At 36.7% G+C, this 21,099-nt stretch overlaps 1 protein-coding gene across 16 annotated transcripts in view; it reads right to left on the bottom strand.

The window, feature by feature from the left end:
- Nucleotides 1–21,099, bottom strand: part of THRB (thyroid hormone receptor beta) — a 371,482-nt gene that overhangs the window by 210,473 nt on the left and 139,910 nt on the right. For all 16 annotated transcript variants that reach the window (XM_050779475.1, XM_050779478.1, XM_050779473.1 and 13 more), the window contains exon 2: nucleotides 2,573–2,644. The gene's annotated coding sequence lies outside the window, so the exon portion shown is untranslated. The remainder of the gene's footprint in view (nucleotides 1–2,572; nucleotides 2,645–21,099) is intronic.

Genomic DNA, 21,099 nt, shown 5'->3' with positions numbered 1-21,099 from the left:
AGAAAGGCATCTTTGGGACCCCCACAGGATGGGGCCTCACTATGGCATCTCATTTCCCTAGGCAATGAGCAATAAGGTCTTGGATGGAGAGTCAACGACAACCACTTACATGCTCAGCGCCTCCAGAGGGCCCCAAGCTTACTTTCATCTTTCCTCTCTTCCACAGTCTTCCTAATTGCATTGAAATTCTGGAAAGGGACTCAGGAGGGACATTTCTTTTGGGGCAGTGGCTGAAGCTAAGACTATCCAAAACTCTTAGCCTAAGTTCAGATCAATGTGACCCTGCAGAACCATCCTGAATGTGCCAGACCTGGACCATGTCTTTCTATACAATCTTAGAAGGCAAAATCCAGCATAGTTAAAAGGGTAGAATTCCATGTCATCTGGCTCATTAAGGAAATAACATACACCAGAATGGGTATACAACATGTGTAACATTTGTCACATGTTTCTCACTTACGGAATTCTTTATATACATGGAAACGGATAGAGAAGCCCAATACCTAAACAGATAAAATCCAGCTGCATGTAGAAACCCAGATGGTTTCTACCCACCAGCACTCCTCCCAGCAGAGACTTTTAAGGGGCTTCTCAGAGCCTTAGAAGCTCAGAGGACCCCCATTTGGAATATGGTGCCACTCTACACCTCCTGGGAGCTACACACTGGGAGGGCAATGATTCTTGGCCTCTGTGGTCAGTGGAATCAAATATTGTCCTCTGAATCTCTAGTCCCAGAACTCCCAGGTCTCACATCTCAGCCACATTACAGGTTTCATTGTTAGGAAATCCTTGAGTTTTTTTTTTTTTTTTTTTTTTTTTTGCTGGATTTGGTGATTATTGAACAAAAAATATTAGAACAGCATGATTTTCAATCTTCAGAAACTCTGTGTAATGACATTAGACCGGATCCAATAAACAGCCCACATAGTTTTAAGGAAATTGATCAAACTCAAATATTTGGCTACAGTATTTTCATTCACTAAATGCCTAATTTATTTTTTCTTTATTTTCCTTTTTGTTTCTATTTTTAATGGAAGTACAACTTATATAAAGTAAAATGCACAGGTGAGTTTTAACAGATGCCAGGTAGCCCATGGTTCTATAAACATTTCCGTCACTCCAGAAAATTCCCTCAGGCCCCTTGCCAGCCAATCCTCTCTTCTCCCCAAGGTAATCACTATTTTGATTCTTATCACCACAGATTAGTTATTCCTTTTCTAGAACTACATAAAATGAATTAATACAGTGTTCATTCTTTTGTGTCTAGTGCCTCAGGTTTTCAGTATTTATAGAAATCTCTTCTTAGTTTCCTTATCTGTAAATCTGTAAATCTGAGGAGAATGCCTTGTAAAAAGAATGTGCAAGTATTGGGAGGTGCCTCCGGTTTCCTGGTGGGAATGGAAGACCTTTGAGGTCACCTTGATTGAGGTGGGATGAAGAAGAGGCTGAGGACTGAGGTTGCAGGAGCTTTCTCATCTTTAAACAGAACAGCTGTCCTTTTCCATGCTTTACAAATTGAGGTCCACTGAAAGATTTCAACTGGGAAAAGGAGAAGGCTATTTGTAAAGATGAAAAAATACTTAGAGAACCATAGGTCTTGAAGATTTTTAGTGATCTCTTTTTCTTGAACATTCTATAAATTACAAATAGTGTTTTCTGATATGAGAACTATGGCTGGTCCTCTCTAGGGAGGGCTGGGAGACAGAGGCAGCCAGACAGGGGGCCCAAGGGAGGGCCTGGGCACTGAGCGCTGTAATACTAGTACTGGTTACAATCAGATAGCACCACCCCAACCCAGGCGCCTAGACAATAGGCCAGAGGCCATGGGCAAGAGGAGGCACAAAGACAGCATTCAAAAGGCCGGGCTCCCGCAGCCAGTGAGCATTTCTATAGACTCTGCCAGACCCTGGCCAAGCCTGAATGTCTCCTTATCACCAGAAAGCCATTTTTCCATGGTTAGTTTTTAAACTGCTAAAAATAATAAACACAGAAAGGAAAGTTCCGACACAACCTTATATGCAGAGATAAACTGAAACTGTGTTGTTATAATAATGTAAACAAACTGGATCCTAAATTATAACCCAGTGATCTGAATGGTTGCTTGATATGACCACATAACTCAGGACTGAAAGGCGAATTCAGAAGACTTGCTAGTCAAGTGGATCTTTACTGCACAGGTGATTGTACCTTATCTGACTTGCTGGAACCAATGGGTTATGTAATTCTCATGCTTTTTTTTTTTTTTTTTTTTTGCACTCAAGGAAAAGACACATGGGAAAGGATTGTTAGATCTTCACTGAGCACAATAATTTTCTGGCATAACAAGTGAAAATGGGCTCTTTTCTCTCACTGCCCTATTACTCTTCTTGAGTGAATTAGTAGCATTGCTTTTCTGTTATGTTTTTAGTTCATTTAATGCTTTATATTTCTTCTGAATACCTATATAGTTCAAAACTACATTAAATAACAACAGCAGCAACACTACACATTAGGAGATAATTCCAATAATGCTAAAAAGGGACAATTAATAGCAAAGATCGCAAGTTTGCAAATAGTCAAGCTGACATCTGACCTTCTTATTCATTAAATCATGTGTGGAACTTGGCACCCACGCAGGACAGCCAACCAGAAGGAAATCGCAGATCTGGAAAAAAGGAAACACAGAAGATAAATATAATTTGTTGTTTTAAAGTTTCCCAACATTTGATTAATCTACAACTGTTCTTATTTCTATATTTAAACAGGGTCTGGTTTCAGAGCTGTCTCTGATTTTGAATAAATGCAAATAGATTTAGATAAAATCTTATTCTAAAGGGGAGATGGTTTCAGGGAAAGGGACTGTAAGAACACATTACAGGCATGGGACAACTTTTGTCAATCTCACAGATCTACATTTCTGTGGAGTTTTAGGGACAAGACTCAAGAGCTTTGGACTGGCAGTCTGGGAAGATGAATAAAAGGCAAATGTGAACCTCAAACTGTTTAGTCACTCTGTGTTAAAGAGAATCCTGCTTTATCTCAGTGGATAGTTCCTGGAATAGGTCTCAACATATAAAAGCTGCAACTGAGCCGCTGAGGTGGGACACTGCCATATGAAACCTGTGGGGAAGCGACGGGTTCTCCATCAGGGTATGCATCTGAGCATGAAGCCATGGAGCTGTCTAGATTGTGCTAAATGCAATCATATGGTGAACAGTTCTCCCAGGTACAAACAAGATGAGAAAGGCAGCCAAACAGACCACGACACCTGCTATGCCACAGAGGATGTCGCTGAGTGGCTATCTGCGTGGCAAGCGAGAAGCCGCTTTCTAACTAACTGCAGTCCTACAATTTTTGTTGTTGCTGTGGTGAATAACACAGAAATTTTAGAAAAACAGAAGTTAGCAGGGAAAATATGTCTGGGTTCCCACTACCCAAAATATAAACCATTGCTAACATTTTGTCATGTATGCAGTATTTTTTTTAATTTAAAAAAGGGTATATTTTAAAATAACATGAAGAATGCCTTTTTGTAAATTAGAAAAATGAGAGCATAGGTATAATCTCCTTCATAACCCCACACCAAGCCTAGATTGTGAGTTGGTTTGTATCTTTCAAGACCACTATTTTTCTTTTTTAACATTCACATACATAAACCCATATCCACGGCAATGAACAATGCTTGTGTATTTTTAATTTACCTATATGATATGAATCCCTGTTTGTGTATCTTTTGTTCTACATTTTTGACTCAATATGATGGATGTGGTCTTGAAACATGCTAATCTATACCAGCTCATTTCCTTTAACTGCCACACAACTGAGTAAATATATATTCAGTTGTTGGCTTTTCACCCAATATCCAACGTTTATGGCTACATAAAAGCCCTTGTTATATCATTAAAGCGATTGTTGGTTATGTGTGGGTGTGCATACGTATGTGAGCATAAGCAAATTTCCTCTGCTCTTGACTCTGGGTTTCTGAAGAAGCTGCCGGGTCTTGTCTCTGCAGTGGTTCTTCCACCCTACGACTCCATGCGGTGGACACTCAGTATGTTAAAAGGAAAAATATATTTATTAAAATGGACTTGCTTATTACTAATTTTCTTCCCTTTTAAAACAACGTTAGGGAAGACTTTGGAGTTACATGTATTTATTTTCTTCAAAATTTCTCTGCACTGCCCGTTTCATAAACCTTCAAGTCCAAAACCTTTAACTTCACCTGACCGTTTGGCTGACAGTCAGGAACTCTGATAGTGCACGGCTGAAGACCAAGGCAATTAAGAAGCTTATTCAAAAAGGATTCTCAAAGACCACATTCACAAAGCCAGGAAGGCTTGTGTTTGTAGCAGTTGTTACGACTTTATGGCAATTATGTGTACATATACACCATTGCCCCGACATTAATATATAAATGCAAAACTGTATTTATATATGTATTTTGGATGCAAAAATTGGACTTCAATATTTTTTTTTGAGAGTGTAATTTTGATTTAGGCTTTGAACAATATATCTGAACTTGACTCTGTGAAAACCCCAAAAATTCTCATATAATTAATAAGCATTTGTATACACAACATTTATTCATCACACAATATGAACTGGGTTGTTCTAATTATTTTGTCTAATTTCACATAAGGTAATCCTCACAATGACCGTATGAGGAAAGTATTATAAAGAGCCCCGTTTTCCAGATGAAGAAAGGAGAGGAGAACAGTTAAGCATTTTGCCCAAAGTCAAACAGTGCAGAAAAGGCCAGCCAAGAATCGCACCCAGGCAGTCTGATGTCATGGACCTTGTTCTAAATGATTGAGAACAGATTCAGGTTTTAAAGATAAAACTGCGAAGAGGAAAATGAAACACTGTCACTGAGGTGGCTTCCAAATTTTGCTATAATACAAACATGCGGCGTCTTTTTCATGGTATGCCTCAAACTGAGAACAAACCAAATTAGAGTTCTGCAAGTAGACAAATTGAAAGTGATTTCCCTGTGATGAAGGAAATTTAAAGCAGCAAGTTCAAGCCCCAAACCCTTCCAACGTAAACATACCCATTCTCAGTTCTTCTCTTTAGAAAACTCAGGGGCTGTGAATTTGTTCGTGGCTCAAAGGAGACTGCCCAGTTTTGTTTACACAAGATTCAAAGCAAAAATGAGAATCACTCCCTGGGACAGCTTTAGCTCAGAATGTGTGTTCATTGCACATTTTTAATAGGGGCACAAATATATTAACAGTGTGGTCATTTTGTAGTTTCAAAGGAATCTGTTTTGTAACTGATTCATATTTATATTTGGAATATAGTTATTTCTGGGTATGAAACAGTTCATTTTGTTAAGCCATCTGACCTGAGGTGAGGTTGGCACTATTTCCCATGACTGCTCCCAATTAGTGCAAATTGAAGGTTAAAGGATAAATAAAGTCCCTTTAACTTGGTTTACTAATACGTTATTTATAAATGGCTCTTGACCTATTTTTTGACAGTAACTTTGTATGAATGAAATTGCACAGAACAAACTAGCAAATACATAATGCATATTTTATTGCAAAGCATTTAAAGGGTTAAATTTAAATGAATTCAATTTTAAAGGGGTTAATATTAGAGCAAAATTAATGCCTTCTCCTCCTCCTCCTCCTCCTTCTTCCTCTCTCTCTCTCTCTCTCATCTCTGGTTTCTCACTAAATCATATGAGGCCTGAGGGCTAGACTGATTGCATTGTATTAGTGGCCTTTTAATTTTTTTGTAAAGTGCTTATTCATTCTTTTAAAGTTTTATTTTGACAGTTAAATAGTATCCCATAATATCACACTTATTGAAGGCCAGTGAAATCTTTTCTTTTGCTATTCCAAATAGGACTACAAAGCATAGCATCGTACAAGTGCCAGTTCTCACACATACAAGTTAAAATATAGAGCAGATCTTAATAGAATTGGCCATTCAAAATGCACATTTTACATTGTGATTGTATTTCCAAATTAGATTCTATAGAGGTCGTGTCAATTTATGTCTATGTCTGAAAGTCCTGTTTCTCCATGTCTTTGCTAATATGTTATTAAACATTATATTTATCTGCTTGATAGCAGATAAATGGAATCCTAGTTAGAGTTCACATATATCTTGGGTAAGTAAAGTTGTGAATCTTCTGATATCTTTAAACATTACTTGTATTTCTTATTGTGTGAATTTTCCTCCCTCTGTTTCCTTTCTTCTTTTTATCCCTCCTTCCTTCCTGTCTTCCTTTCAATGCCCAAGGTTTTCTGCTACGTTGGTGGACATTTTCTTATTGATAAGCCATTACATGATATCTTCTAGAGAAACAAATTCTTGTTCTTTTGGCTTTGCTTTTGGGAGTTTTGTCAATATCCTTTTTTTCCCTATTTTTTTCCCTCCTTTCCTCCCTCCCTTCCTTATTTCCTTTCCTCCCCTCTCCTCTCCCCTCCTCTCCTTCTTTTCCTTTCCTCTCTTTCTGTGGTACAATTAACATGAAATCTACCCTGTTAACAATTTTTTTTTTTGAGACAGGGTCTCACTTTGTCACCCAGGCTGGAGTGCAGTGGTACAATCTTGGCTCACTGACACTTCCATCTCCTGGGCTCAAGCGATCCTCTTGCTTCAGCATCCTGAGTAGGTGGGATGACAGGCGTGTACCACCACACTCAGCTAATTTTTATATTTTTGTAGAGGTGGGGTTTTGACATACATGTTGCCGAGGCTGGTCTCAAACTCCTGAGCTCAAGCGATCTGCCTGCCTCAGCCTCCCAAAGTGCTGGGATTATAGGCATGCGCCACCATGCCCAGCTCATAACAAATCTGCTCTCCTGTGATTGCCATGAGAATATGCCTTAGAAAGTTTGTTATGGATGAGAAACACATAGAGGAGTTGACTCACATCAGTTGTCTCCACCAAGGCCACCCCAGGTCAGCCTAGACCAGCCAAGTCCCATCCATATAAGACAGCCCAGCAAAGATGAGCAGAGTCACCTAGCTGACATACAGCTGACCACAAATGCATGAGTGAGCTCACCCAAGACGGGCAGAATCAGCCAGCCACCTCTCAGACTCATGAGCTACTGAATGTTAATCATTTCAAACTATGTTTTGTGGTATTTTGTTACTATCCCTGGTAATTCCAAATAATGTCATTATGCACTACATAACTGATAGAGAGCTTATCCTTGTTGCGCTCAAAAAAAAAAAAAAAAAAAAAAAAGAGAGAGAGAGAGAGAGATAACCACATAAAAAATGATTTAAAATTAGGTAATAAAATTCAGCAAATATCCATCAAATGCCAGCTGTATGAATCAGGGTTATCCAGGAAAACATAAACCGGCTGAAGTATTTAAACAGAAAGATTATAATGCAGGGGATTGATTACGTAAGTGAAGGAAAGGAAGTGAAGTCGAACAGGGGAGAAGGAGGCATCCAGCAGGAAACCCCTAAGCTATCGAGACAAGAATGGAGGTGTTGATTTTGGAGGCCTGGGTTGGGGTCATTCAACAGAAACTGAAAGCTTTAATTGGCGATTCCAGTAGGAACTGAAGCCACAGAGAAGACACAACTGTTGTCAGAGATGTTGTCTGAGGCAGAGAGAGTGGAGAAGAAATACCCTGACTTCTCCCTTCCTTCAGTCCTCCGATCTTCCTCCAAGGCCTTCCAATGGCTGAACCCAGAGGAGGCACATACCTCAGGAGGCAGCCCCTCAGTGATACAGAGGCAGGGCATGGAGAGGACCTGTGGGCAAGCAGGTGAATACACAGTCATGCTGTGCAAGGTACTCTACAAGGTGTTGCTCAGTGCTTTGTGTGACATCCTTAAAAATAACAGAATCAGAAAAGACACTGGGCTTGACGGTTAGAAAGGGCCCAACTGGGTGGAAGTGAGGGAAAGGATGCTCAGGCTGCAGCAACCGTAGGAGCGAAATGCAGGAAATACCGAGGGAATAGCAAGTATTCTGGTTTGGCTAAGAAGGTTGTGTGGCTGGGAGAGGGAAACAGAGGTAGAGAATGGGTGATGAGGCTGCAAAGGCAGAAAGAGTGCTAGAGCTTGAAAGATTCGGTTCTAATCCAAGTAGATTGGACTTTCGTTCTAAAGGCAATGGGAAATTTAATGGTTCTGAGCAAAGGATAATATAATACCAGTTGTGCATTAGGAATATTAGCCTGATAGAAATTTGAAGGATCAATTAGAGAACGACAAACTAGACTAGGGGTTATTAATTTAAGTGTAGACCTCAGGGAATTTACAACCCTCCTTAAGTAATTTGTAGAAGTTTGTTCGAGCATTCAATTTCCTGAGAGATGGTGCATAGCTGTTGCATGGTTTTCAGTGGAGTCTATGACTCCTGACCCCATAAAAACTGTTAAAGCACCAGAAAGCAAGGAAATCATCTAGAAAGCTTCTATCATAATTTCTTTAATGAGAATCAAAAACATAACAGTGGTAATGGAAATAAAAAGGAGGAAATGGAAACATTTATGAGGCATGGACTAAACACATAATCTAGCTGAACCTGAACAGAAACGAAACAAGCCCAAGAGTACTGAGAGGCTTAACTATGGGTAACATCCATCTGTTATTCTTTTTCTTCCTTCTATAAAATGGAGAAATCAACTCCTGTTTCCAAGATACCATAATGATTTACTAAATTAGAAAGTTCTAAGATAAACATAAAGCATATATATATATCATCACTGCCCTTCTCCCATGTTCACCACACAACTAATCAATTGCAGTCTTTCTTTACTGCTGACTCCAACAACAATCTCTAAATCCTTCTCAAATAGCACCCAGACAGGCATTGCCAACCAGTTTAAGAAGAAACTTAAATGTCATCGCTGCTGTAAGACATTTTCTAGCGCTAGCATTTTTATTAATATTTATTGTATCGCCTGTTCTTTCGTTTCATAAAGATCTAGTACCAGTGAATGGGTATATTTGGCAGAATGTATTACATACTGATATATATATTTCCCACATGTGGGAAATTTAATCACATACAGTTGGATTACTAACTAAGTCTTATGCAAGTTCATGAATCTATTTAATGTTAATTCAAAGCAATTGACACAGATTTTAACTAAGCTGAATTAGGAGGGAAAACTGTGTTTACGTGAAAAATTACTCTATTATCCAATTATCATAGTAAGGTTTTAAAACCAGCACATGTCATCACAATCAACTATGAGTGACTTCATTGTTTGGTAAATTCTGAACTCCAATCATTGGCAAGTAGGTATACAGTATTGCCAAAAGCCACCTGTGTTTTAAAAGATGGTGACTTTTGGGTTGGCATTCGAATGTCACGAGGGTGATTTTATTTCCTTGGGATGTTTTCTATCTGACATTTGAAAAGACATGTAATTTCAACACAGAACCACAATATAGACAGATTCAGATACGTCAAGTTTGTTTTCTGCTTGTAGTTGATCAACAAGAAAATTATTACTCTCTACTTCAGCATGAAGACTTCGCCTGCTCCCCTCTACATCAAATTCTGAAGTATGACCCGTTCAAACAGAAACAAACAACATTTGGAAAAAATATACTCACAAAATTGGAAAAAAATCCTCTAATGTACTAAATTCCCAGCAGTAATTATTTGACCATGATCCACAATAAAAAATAATGTTTTAATCTGTAACACATACATACACACATATGTATATATATATATATATATATATATATATGTCTGAAACAAAAGTTCCACAAAATAATATTCTTACTCCTGTGATACACTTGGATACCTTCTATTCCATTGAACTCTACCCTATTTTGTCCTATTTTATGTACTATTTCATTTTTTTAAAAGTAATAACGTGCTAAATTGATTTCATTACTCACTAATATAGCCCAACCACAGTTTGAAAAACACTACTGAAGCAAAATGACTAAAGTACTCTGACTTTATTCACCAATGTAAACATATCCACAAAAGACCAATCCTGAGCAACTTAGCAGGGGAAAAAAAAATCTCTTGGCTTGCTCCCTAGTGTCCTGGATGAAGCCAAGGTTTGCTGAGCCAATTTTTGTAGTTTGTGGTTGACAATGACTGAAAACTGAAAGGCAGAGATCAAATCCTCACTTTCCCTCTCAACACATCTCTTCCGCTGGGTAATTTATACAGTGCAAGTATCAAGCTATTCAATTTTGCTGTCATTTACTGTTCTTTTTCCAACCGCAATGGAAACACAGCATCAGTTTACTGTCTTCTCTCTTAGGTAGAATTAGATTATTGTCCCTCCTACCCCTTTAAACAAGGATGGCATTCACCACTTCAGAGTCACTCTTAGAGGATCGCCAAACAAAGCATGGCAGGGAAACTACTATCCATGAAGGAGCAATAGCAAAATCTGGGAATTGAGGTTGTCAGTTCAGGTTATATACAAGAACACGCTTTATAATGGTTCTTTTGATTGAGTGGACACAATTAGAACTGAATCAACATAATTAATAGTAAAAACAAATGGACACTTTAGGCACGCAGAGCGCAGCGAACTACTCTGTGCCTCAAGTTCTGTAATAGGACAATAACAATGCTTAATTTATAGAGACCAGGGTTAAATTAGTAAGTTCAATATTAAAAATGTATAAAGTGCTTGGAAGAGTGCCCGGCCCAAGAAAGCATGCTATAAGTGTTGTTTTTATTATTATGCTGGCCCTGGGAATTGGCAGATATTGCTCTAGTTCTATGCTGAATCCAGTGCAAAAATCCAGGAAAAGAAGGGATGGTTCTAAGTGCCTCTAGAGTTATGCTCCTCATTTAAAGTGTCAAACTGGGACACTTTTGAGGGCTGTTGGATTGGTTCACTGTATTGATCGTGGGGATGCTTTAACAGCATATACATATGTCATAATTTATCAAATTGTATATTTTAAATACAATTTATTTTATGTCAATGAGACTTTAATAAAGCTAATAAAGTTAGCTTTATTTAATTAAAATTAAATAAAGTTAATAAAGCAGACCAAAACTGAAAGAATATTGAAAGGAGTATACTTCCAGTAGAAGGAGAAAGATCCCAGATGGGAGCTTGGACACACAGGAAGGAAGGATGAACACCAGAAATGGTAAATATGCGGTAAGTATAAATGCGGTAAATATAAATGAATATATAAATGAATATTAACTATTTAAAACAATATAAAAATTGTTATATCTTGTGGAATTTAAAACATGTAGAATCGAAATGTGAGACAATAATACAAAAGGGAGGAGTGGTAAATAAAATTAAGTCCCTTGCATTTTCTGGAAAGTAATCAAAGTCACAATTTATATTATACATTAATAAATTAATGATTCACTTTGTAATTCCTAGAGTAACCACTAAAAGAAGAGTGAAAGAATAAATCACTAACAAGCCAGTAGAGGTGAAATAGTTCATTAATTCAAAATATGGTAACAAAGGAGAGGAAAAGAAACACTAAATAGCTGGGGCAAATAAAATGTCAAAGAGTAATATGATGGATTATAACCTGAATATATCAGTAATTGCATAAAATGCAGATAAACAGTTCACATAATATACATATACTAAATTATTTTTTAAATCCCAGTTAAACGCTGCTTAACTGAGACACACTTTTTATATTAGGATACACAATTTGAAAGAAAAAAAGGATTGAAAAATTACATGTAAATTATATTAATGTCAGATACTGTAAACTTAATGATAAGGGATATTACTAGAGATAAAAAAGACATTTTACAATAGTAAAAAAATCCAATAGAAAGATATGAGTGATAAATCTGAATGCACCTAGTTACTAAGCCTCAAAATATATAAAGCCAACATTGCTAGAACTAGAAAAACAAATAAGAAAATCCACAATTAATGTGTGAGGGTTTAATACACCTCTCTCAGTAACTGGTAGAACAGGCTGTTAAAAATGAGTAAGAACATAGATAAGGATAAGGTGATGAATACATTTGACCTAATAGATCTATTTATAACATTACAGCCAACAATTACAGAATACACATTGAACATTTACCAACATCTATGATGTGTTGATAATAAACGAGTCTGAATAAATTTCAAAGATCAAAAATCAAACAGAAGATATTTTCTGACCACATCATAATTAAATAGAAATCAATAATAAAATAATAACTAAAAATTACACAAATATTTGGAAATTAAGCAATACCCTTCTAATTAACCCATGGGTCAAAGATTAAGCAGAGTGGAAATTCGACAATATTATTAACTGAAATAGAAGAAAACATGCCATCTCAAGTGTGTGAGATGCAGCTAAAGGTGTGACTGGAGGGAAATTTCTATACTTAAATGCATGTATCAAAAAAAAAAAAAAAAAAAGACAGCCAATGATCTAAGAAGACAATCAATGATTTAAGTATCCATCTCAAGAAACCCTAAAAATAATACCGTATTAGGGTCAACCAAAGTGGAAAGGAGAAAATAACAATTAGTAATACATAGAACAGAGGTGTAACAGAGAAAATCAATCAAGTCAAAAACTGATTCTTTGAAAATACTAAAATCATAAACCTATAGCCAGATTTATTAAGATAAAAGAAGAGAAAGGAAAAATTACATGTATTGAATAAAAAAGAAATCACTACAAATCCTACAGACAATAAAAAGATAAGGGGATATATGAACACTTTATGGCAATATTTGAAAATGTCAATGAAATGGACAAATTACTTAAAAAAACTTACTCAAACAGGAAAAAATAATAAAAATGGGAATGGTACCATACTCATTAAAGAAATTGAATTTGTATATACAAATCTACTCACACAGTACTCTCTAGGCCTAAACTGCTGGCGAGTGAGTTCTACCAAATACTTAAAGGAAAAACCACACCAATTTTACATAGCTCATCCAGGTTATAGAAGAAGTGGGATCGTGTCTCAACTCATTTGATGAGACTCATTTTATGAGGCCAGCATAGTCTTGATCCCATAACAGTATAAGGGTATTATAAGAAAAGAAAATTATAACTAGCATTTTTTATGAATTTAGAAGAATAATTAAAGTATTAGCAGACCAAATCCTGAGATAATTTTAAAAGGATAACACATTAATGCAAGAGGGTTTACTTTTAAAAATACAAGGTTGGTTTAATATTAGCAATCAATGTGAAGCACTCTATTAATAGAAAAACGAAAAGCATCTGGTCCTTTAAATGGGTACATTGATCTATTCATGATAAAACACTCAGCAAACTAGGTGTTTGGTAAATTTTGAAAACTTTACATTTTCCTAATGCCTCAACAGCCCTACAATAGACTGAACACACCCTGCCCTGGTGTCCAGGTTGTACTAGTGTAATAGGGCTGGTCCCTGCCACAAGTCCCCCTTCTTTCCTTCCCCTGAATGTCACCTAGTGACATTCAAACACACCAATGAAATCCCTCATGCCTTTTTCTTGTATACACCTTCCTGACCCCCTAAAGAGGCACCAGTCTGTAGGTCCTCATTCTCTTGGCTCCCCACTTACTTAGTGAGCCTGCTCACCTGGCCCTTCTCCCATGGGGCCTTCTGCACGATGCGCTGTGCTTTCCTTTCTAGGACCTGCAAGCATATTAGATCATTTAATTGCACATGCCTCTCGTATGCATATGCCTGTGCCTCTCATATGCCTTTCCATGGCCTTACTGAAATGATCCTTAAAGACCTCACAAGGAGGATTTACTCTCCAATTTACAACACACTAGGATTGGAAGAAAACGCTTTCAATTTGATAAAACCCTATAGCAAACATGCTAATGATGAATATTGAAAGTTTCCCCTGAGACTAAGAATAATTCAAGGATATTTTCTATAACCACCTCTGTAAAACATTATACGAGAAATCGCAGGTCTTGCAATTAGGAAAAAAAAGACTGAAAAAAGAAGAGATAAAACTGTGGTTATTCTTTGAAATCATAATTGTGTATGAGGAAAACCAAAACATCCTCCAGATAAATTATTAAAACTAATAAGTTAATAAAGCCACACCACTGGATATAAGATCAACATATAAAACTCAATTGGAATTCTATATACCAACAACAAACATTTAGAAAATAAAATTCAGTCACTTACACCATTTATATTGGCATAAACATATCAAATACTTTAAAATGCATTTTTAAAAGATATCCAAGACTTCTAAACGGGAAACTACAAAACTTTACTGAGAAAAAGCAAAAGAGATCAATATATGATCATAGATTGGGGGCCTCAATATTGTAAAGATGTCAATTCTCCCTAAATTAGTATATAGATTCAATATACAGTAATCCCTGTCAAAATCTCACAAGTCTTAGGTTTTTTTTTTTTTTTTTTTTCTGGTGGAAATTAGTAAACTAATTCTAAGATGTATGTGAGACAGCAATGAGCCAAGAATAATCAAGGCAAAATTAAAAGAGAAGAATATTAGAGGACTTAATACTACTAGCTACAGTATTACAAATCTACATTAATTGAAACAGTGTGCTATTGATGCAGGATAGACAAATAGATCAGAAGAGCTCCAAAGAGAGTACAGAAACAGAAACACATATACCATCATTAATCATTAAAAGTGACATTGCATTGTAGTGAGAAAGGGCATTGTCCTGAATAAATGGTGGTAGGTTAACTGGATACCCATACTGTAAAAAATATTTTTGTACCTTACTTCACATGATACAGGAAAATCAATCCCAGGTGGGTTGCTGGTAAAATGTAAAAGGTGAAACACGAAATCCTCAGAAAGATAACATATGGGAACATATTCATGATTTGGGGGTAAACAAAGTTTTCTTAAACAGGACACAAATAGCATTAACAATAGAGGAAAAAAGAAATAAGTAAACAATAAATGTTAAAAGGAGACAATAAAGGAAAAGGTAAGAAATTAGATTATATTAAAATTAGGAACTTCTGTTCACCAAAAGACACCATTATGAGAGTGAAAAGTGGGAAACAATAATTGTATTACATACGACTGACAAAGAAATCATATTCAGGACATATATTGAACTCCTATAAATCATTAAGAAAAAGGTAACCCAATATAAAATGGCCAAAAGACTTGGATATTCTCACACAAGAAGATACTCAAATGCAAATAAACATATAAAAAGTGCTCAACCTCATTATCAGGAGAGTGTGAATTTAAAACACAATGAGAGATCTATACACACCCACCAGAATGGCTAAAATTAAAAATACTGCCAATACCTAGTATTAGAGAAGATGTGAAGAAACTGGAATTCTCATACACTGTTGGTGAAGTATAATCATTTTGACAGTTCTACAATATCTCCTAAAGCTGAATACACATGTATTATTAATCAGCAACTTCACTCCCAAACCTAACAGAAATGTTTACACATGGTCACCAAAAGACCTGTACAAAAATGTCCATAGCTGTTCTTTGCATAATAATCAAAAGCTGAAAACAATTCAAATGTTCATCAATAGTAGAACAGATTAAAACTTGTAATACAGTCCAATTCAAGTCAGAAATGATAGATAGTCTTCCAAACACAATATTGAGCAAAATATGCCAGACACAAGAAAGTATGTTCTATATTAGGCCATTATATACAGTTCTAAACAAAGCAAAATTGACCTCTGGTTTTAGAACTCCAGGGAGTTCAGTCTCTCCTTTGGGGAGAGGCTGAAAGTGGGTATGAAGAGAATTTTTGCTTCTTGTCAGTATTGTATTTCATGATCTAAATAGTGATTGTGTAGGTGGATTTGTTTTGTGAAAATTTATTAAGTTGTATGCTGATGATTTGTGTACATCTCTGTGTGTACATTTCATTTTAATAAAAATGTTTATTTAAGGTAATTTCTTTAAGAAATATCAATACTTTTTTTTGTACTTAGCATTCATAAGAATACCAACATGTGGCAGGGAACAGTGACGGGACCTACAGCATACATCAGGGTAAATTTCAGACATCTTATTTATTGTAACATGGTGCTGTCACCCTGTGTGTAGTATCTATATGAAATGGTATAAAAGATGAGGCTAAAAGAAACAGCATTAAGTTTTCAGGATTTTCTGTAAATATGCTGCTTAGTATGTTATTCATTTTTTTTTTCTTGGTGAAGAATAGCAGAATTTTTTTCCTGTGTATAGTTGTAGATCAGCACCCCAAATCATGCAACAAATCAGTTTCTTCTCTTCCCATTGGCTTCTAAAAAATTCAGCCCTAAATTTGTGTATACCCTTAGATCAGTAGTTTTCAAACTTTCTTTACCATGGCCACAGACAGAAATTTTATATCATGACCTAATGCACAAACATGCCCATCAATCTGAAACTTACATAAAGATATAATACCCTTACTTTGTGCAATGACCTCTGATATTCTGTTCTCACCTTCATATCTTAATCCGTTAAAAATGATGGGTGCTCACTAAGATGGTTTCAAAGGCCATTAATGTGTTGCAACGAAGTTTGAAAAACATTGTCTTCTAGACAATGGTAAATATTAGGCATTCAATAAAACGTTATTGAATGAACAGTGGTATGCATTTTGTTAATTTGGCCTAAACTCCAGTTTGCTGTTAGCCTTGTTTTCCTTTGCCTTCTCACCTTTTGTTCTTATTTATGTCAACTTCTTATAGTGTATGTATCCTTAGAAATTGTCATACTCTTTTCCAGAACAAGTCCTTAAAAAACACTCTCAAAGTCACACAGTAAATCAGTCGGAGCAGAGACAGGAGAGAAAAGGTCATCCCAAGGCACCCAAGGTGCTGGGAACAAGAAGCTTAACACCTGTAGGACAGACACTTCTTGTCCCACCTCTGTAACAATGTCTGCAGCACTAGGACACATGAGAGCAGATGGTGACTGGGACTAAGTGCCTGGAACTCACCTCTAACCTTACAGGGAACCCTATATACTCTTGCTTTCCATGAAGTTCTCTTGCATTTCCGACAGATGGGAGAGAGTGAGCCAGCTCATTCTGAGAAACACAAAGACACTTTCTGAAAGAGGAACAAAGGGTTCTGCAACTGACAATGAAGAATGGTGTGAGCATCTACGTGCATCACTGTGATAAAGAAGCTCATGGTCTTGAGTTTCCTTTATCTCTCTTTTCAGCGTGTAAAATCTTTCTCAGGCCATTGACATTTTGTGTCAACAGAAGAGCTAGCAAACATGTTGGAAGGAACTAGTTCAGGCATGTGAGAATAAACCTTATCTTTCTAACACAGGAACAAATTTAACCTTAATAAAACTTCTATTTGAAAACATTTCTGTTGGTACTATTACACAAAACTTTCATACAAAAAGTTCTTGGATCACTTTTGGGCAAGTTGCCATTCTGGCTTATCTTCAACACCCAAAGAAAGGAAAACATGTTTTAGGCCAAGCCCCATGGTCCAGTTCAGTAACGCTGTCCCTGTGAGGATAGGGCTGTGGGCTAGAGAAGAGAGGTGAATGCGACTGGTCATTGCTTTAGCTAGAAAGGGTCAAAAATGACAAGGAATGTAACAGGGCTTAATGGACCAGAAGTCAAAAATGCAGTCTAATATTTGCCTTCACACATGTCTACAGGAACATTGGTTTTAGCAGTATGAAATCAGAAGCAGCCTGCAAATTTTAAACCAGGGTGGTTGGTTTTAAAAGGTCTTTGTGCAACCATTCAAACTCAAACTTGCAAACTCACAAGAATTCATCACAACAAAACATTAGATGTAAACACCAGGATGAAAAACTATATACACAAAATATGAATTTCAACCATATTTTAAGCATACACATATACTACATATGCATAGAAAAAGACTTGGAAGAAACACTCCAAAATATTAAGAGGAGCTATAAACACTGGTTAGTGAAATTCGCCCAAGAATGAATAGCTCCGCCTCCCGGGTTCATTCTCCTTTCTAGCTGGGACTACAGGCGCCCACAACCGCGCCCGGCTAATTTTTTGTATTTTTTTATGCGTGGTCTTTTCTTGTGATTTAGGCGTTTTTCAAATTCCCACTATAGGCAGAGATTGCTGTGATAGCTCAATAAACAAAGCTATTTTAAAAATGTAATAATGTATTTCTTTATAAACTCTAGTTTTTTTCATTCATTGACAAATATCTGGATGACATTTTGTCCATTTTCTCTTTAACGACATCTTCAGGGGTTAAATTGCAACTCAACAAGGAGAGCAGGCTGGCTGAAATGCAAGAGTGAATCACATGCAAAGTAAAAGTGAAACATGGATTCTTACCCCCGAGTATATTTGCATGAAGAAAAACCAACTTAAAAAAAAAAACCTCTTGTCAGAAACACTCTTTGTCTTGTATATTTTTTTCATGTGGGATGTGTAGAATAATTTAAAACTGTAGTCCATAAGTAACACTAAAGGTTTAGATAGCCTAGCCTACACACAGTCAATGTAAATGTCACACAGCCATGAATTCCTTGGTGCAGAGTTCCACAGTTCCACAGCAACTCATGTCACCCAGCTGGCTATAAGCAAAACTGAGCAACAGACAAATCTCTGCAGACATTTGACAAGGAAATGAAGGCTGCACAAAGAAATGAGGCTGTCTCTTCAAGCTAGGACCACAGAAAATTCACTGTGAATTAGCAAGCACACCAGCATACATGTCAAATAAAGTGTCTTCATTTTTCACGCGGTTTCTAGTTACTTTGTCACTTTCCTGAACTGTACAGGTCAGTGTGGATACCACCAAAGGCTCAGTGTTGTACTGCCAGGTGCAGGAAGGAAAAAGGCAGGTTAATCTGTTTTATCACTTACTTCTCTGACTTTATATATTAGGCGATTCCATATGATAAAAAGCAAAACGAAGCAAACAAAACTCCTATAAAACTTTGTATTAATAAGCCCCTTAATTTTAAAAAATAGGTTAGTTTTTTATCTCTTAATCTAAATAATGCAACATTTAATAAAGCAGGTATGCATAGCAAATTTTAAATACTAAGATGTGGGCAAGTCATCTCAATCCCTTGCTAAGCATTGCTAAAATTAAAAAAAAAATTCTTAGTAAGGAGGATGGACCTTACTAAGTACATCATTCACAATATGGTAGTCTTGTGCCCTGATTTCAATTAAATGTTTCTATAAAGAATTTTAAAGGTTGCATAGTGTTCCATGGGATATATGTACCACATTTTCATTATCCAGTCTATCACTGATGGGCATTTAGGTTGGTTCCATGTCTTTGCTATTGTGAACAGTGAGGCCATTATCCTTAGCAAACTAACACAAGAACAGAAAGCCAAACACTGCATGTTCTCACTAATAAGTAGGAGCTAAATGATGAAAATACATGGACACATACAGAGGAGCAACACACACTAGGGCCTTTTGGGTGGAGGATAGGAGGAGGGAGAGGCTCAGTAAAAATAACTAATGAGTACTAGGCTTAATACCTGGGTGATGAAATAATCTATACAACAAATCCCCATGACACAAGTTTACCTATGTAACAAAACTGAACTTGTACCCTTGAACTTAAGATGAAAGTTAAAAAAAAGTTAAAGGAACTTCAAATGCTATCGCAAATAGGACAGAAATATGTTTACTTTGGAAAAACACACAAGACATAATGAGTGACTAAGAGCAAACCATTGGGTTTTCTTGTCTATGTTGGGAAAGCAAACTTTTTCGACATCTTAGAATGTCTGCCAATCTTAGGCCAAGACATTGGCTACTGAATTTGGAACTGACACTTGGGCTACTGAGAGTACACACCGAAGGAAAGAGAAGGAAATCCGAATGGAAGGGGAGAAGGGGATGAGTTTCGGCTCCGTCTGGATTTCCACTCTCAAAGAAAGGATTACCATGTCAACTCATGAGTAAAAGTGAAGAAGAGCAAATTTCTAAGTTAATTGAAAGAACTTGGTTTGGAAACAAGATTTTGAATCCCTCATGGCTGTGAAGACTTTCCTTTGCATCCACCCTCCAGTGAGGAGCTCACAGAAGACTCAAGATAAAAAAAGTGGATTTCTTCATAAGCCCACATTGATATAGATAAATACATGAGTAAACACACAAATAAATAGAGGAGAAGGGAAAACCTTTCCTCAAGGTAGAATGGATGTTAAAACTAGAGGGTGAAAATTTAAGGAGGAAAAGACATTTGTATGGTCTCAAGGTATTTAATCTCACATAACATACATTAATTACAAAGAAGACAATAGGAATTTTCCAATGAGAACACCTGACAGACAGCACCTTAACCAAGTGATTAAAACTAACGTCCTCAATAATGGAGTAAAGTGGCATCATGTGACTCCTGATATGACGCACTGAGAAGGACACAAGATCATTAATGTGGCATTCCTTCCAAAGGCACATCACCTGAACATAACATTGAGGAAATATCAGAAATACACACTGGAGACGTTCTACAAAATAATTGGCTTGTATCCTCCAAACATACCAAGGTCAAGAAACACAAAGAAAGGCTGAGGAACTGTTTCTGAATAAAGGAGCCTAATGAGACATGACAACCAAATGCAGCATGATATCCTGGAATGGATCCTAATTGGGAAAAAGAATTGTTACCAAAGACATGATTGGTCAGTGGACAAAATTTGAACAGACGATGTCAATTAGATAATAGTATGTATCAATGTTGAATTTCCTGGGTTTGATAACTGGGCTGTGGTTATGTAAGAGGCTGTCCTTGTTCTTAGGAAATACACAATGAAACACTTAGGAATGAGGACATAAAAGACAGTAAGGCGGGTGACAGAGACTTAGTAGCATAAAAAAAGCATTTTCGCTACACTGGAATTCCTTCCTGGCTCTACCAGAGAGAGGCCAGTGAGGTCAGGCCAAATGGGCAGTGAGGCTCAGTGCATTCACCTGAAGGGAGAAAGGGTGTACACAAGGTATACTTATATTAGTAAAAACGCACGGTAGAGTCATCTGTGGGTCTGGAGGAGTTTCTATAATCTTAGTACTTGTATATCTGAGTCTAGCTTATCATGGAAACTCCTAAACATTAGCTATCTGAAAAATACATTCATTCTATTCCAATGGTTCCCCAAGTCTTAACTCATTTTCAACTCTAAAGTCCAGAGTCTCATCTAAATATCATCTAAATCAGATATGAGTGAGACTTGAGGTATGATTCATCCTGAGGCAGAATTCTTCTCCAGCTGTGAACCTGTGAAACCAGACAAATTATGTGC

Source organism: Macaca thibetana, chromosome 2 (genome assembly GCF_024542745.1).
Source record: "Macaca thibetana thibetana isolate TM-01 chromosome 2, ASM2454274v1, whole genome shotgun sequence".
NCBI lineage: Eukaryota > Metazoa > Chordata > Mammalia > Primates > Cercopithecidae > Macaca > Macaca thibetana.
This window is presented reverse-complemented; position numbering and strand designations above follow the sequence as displayed.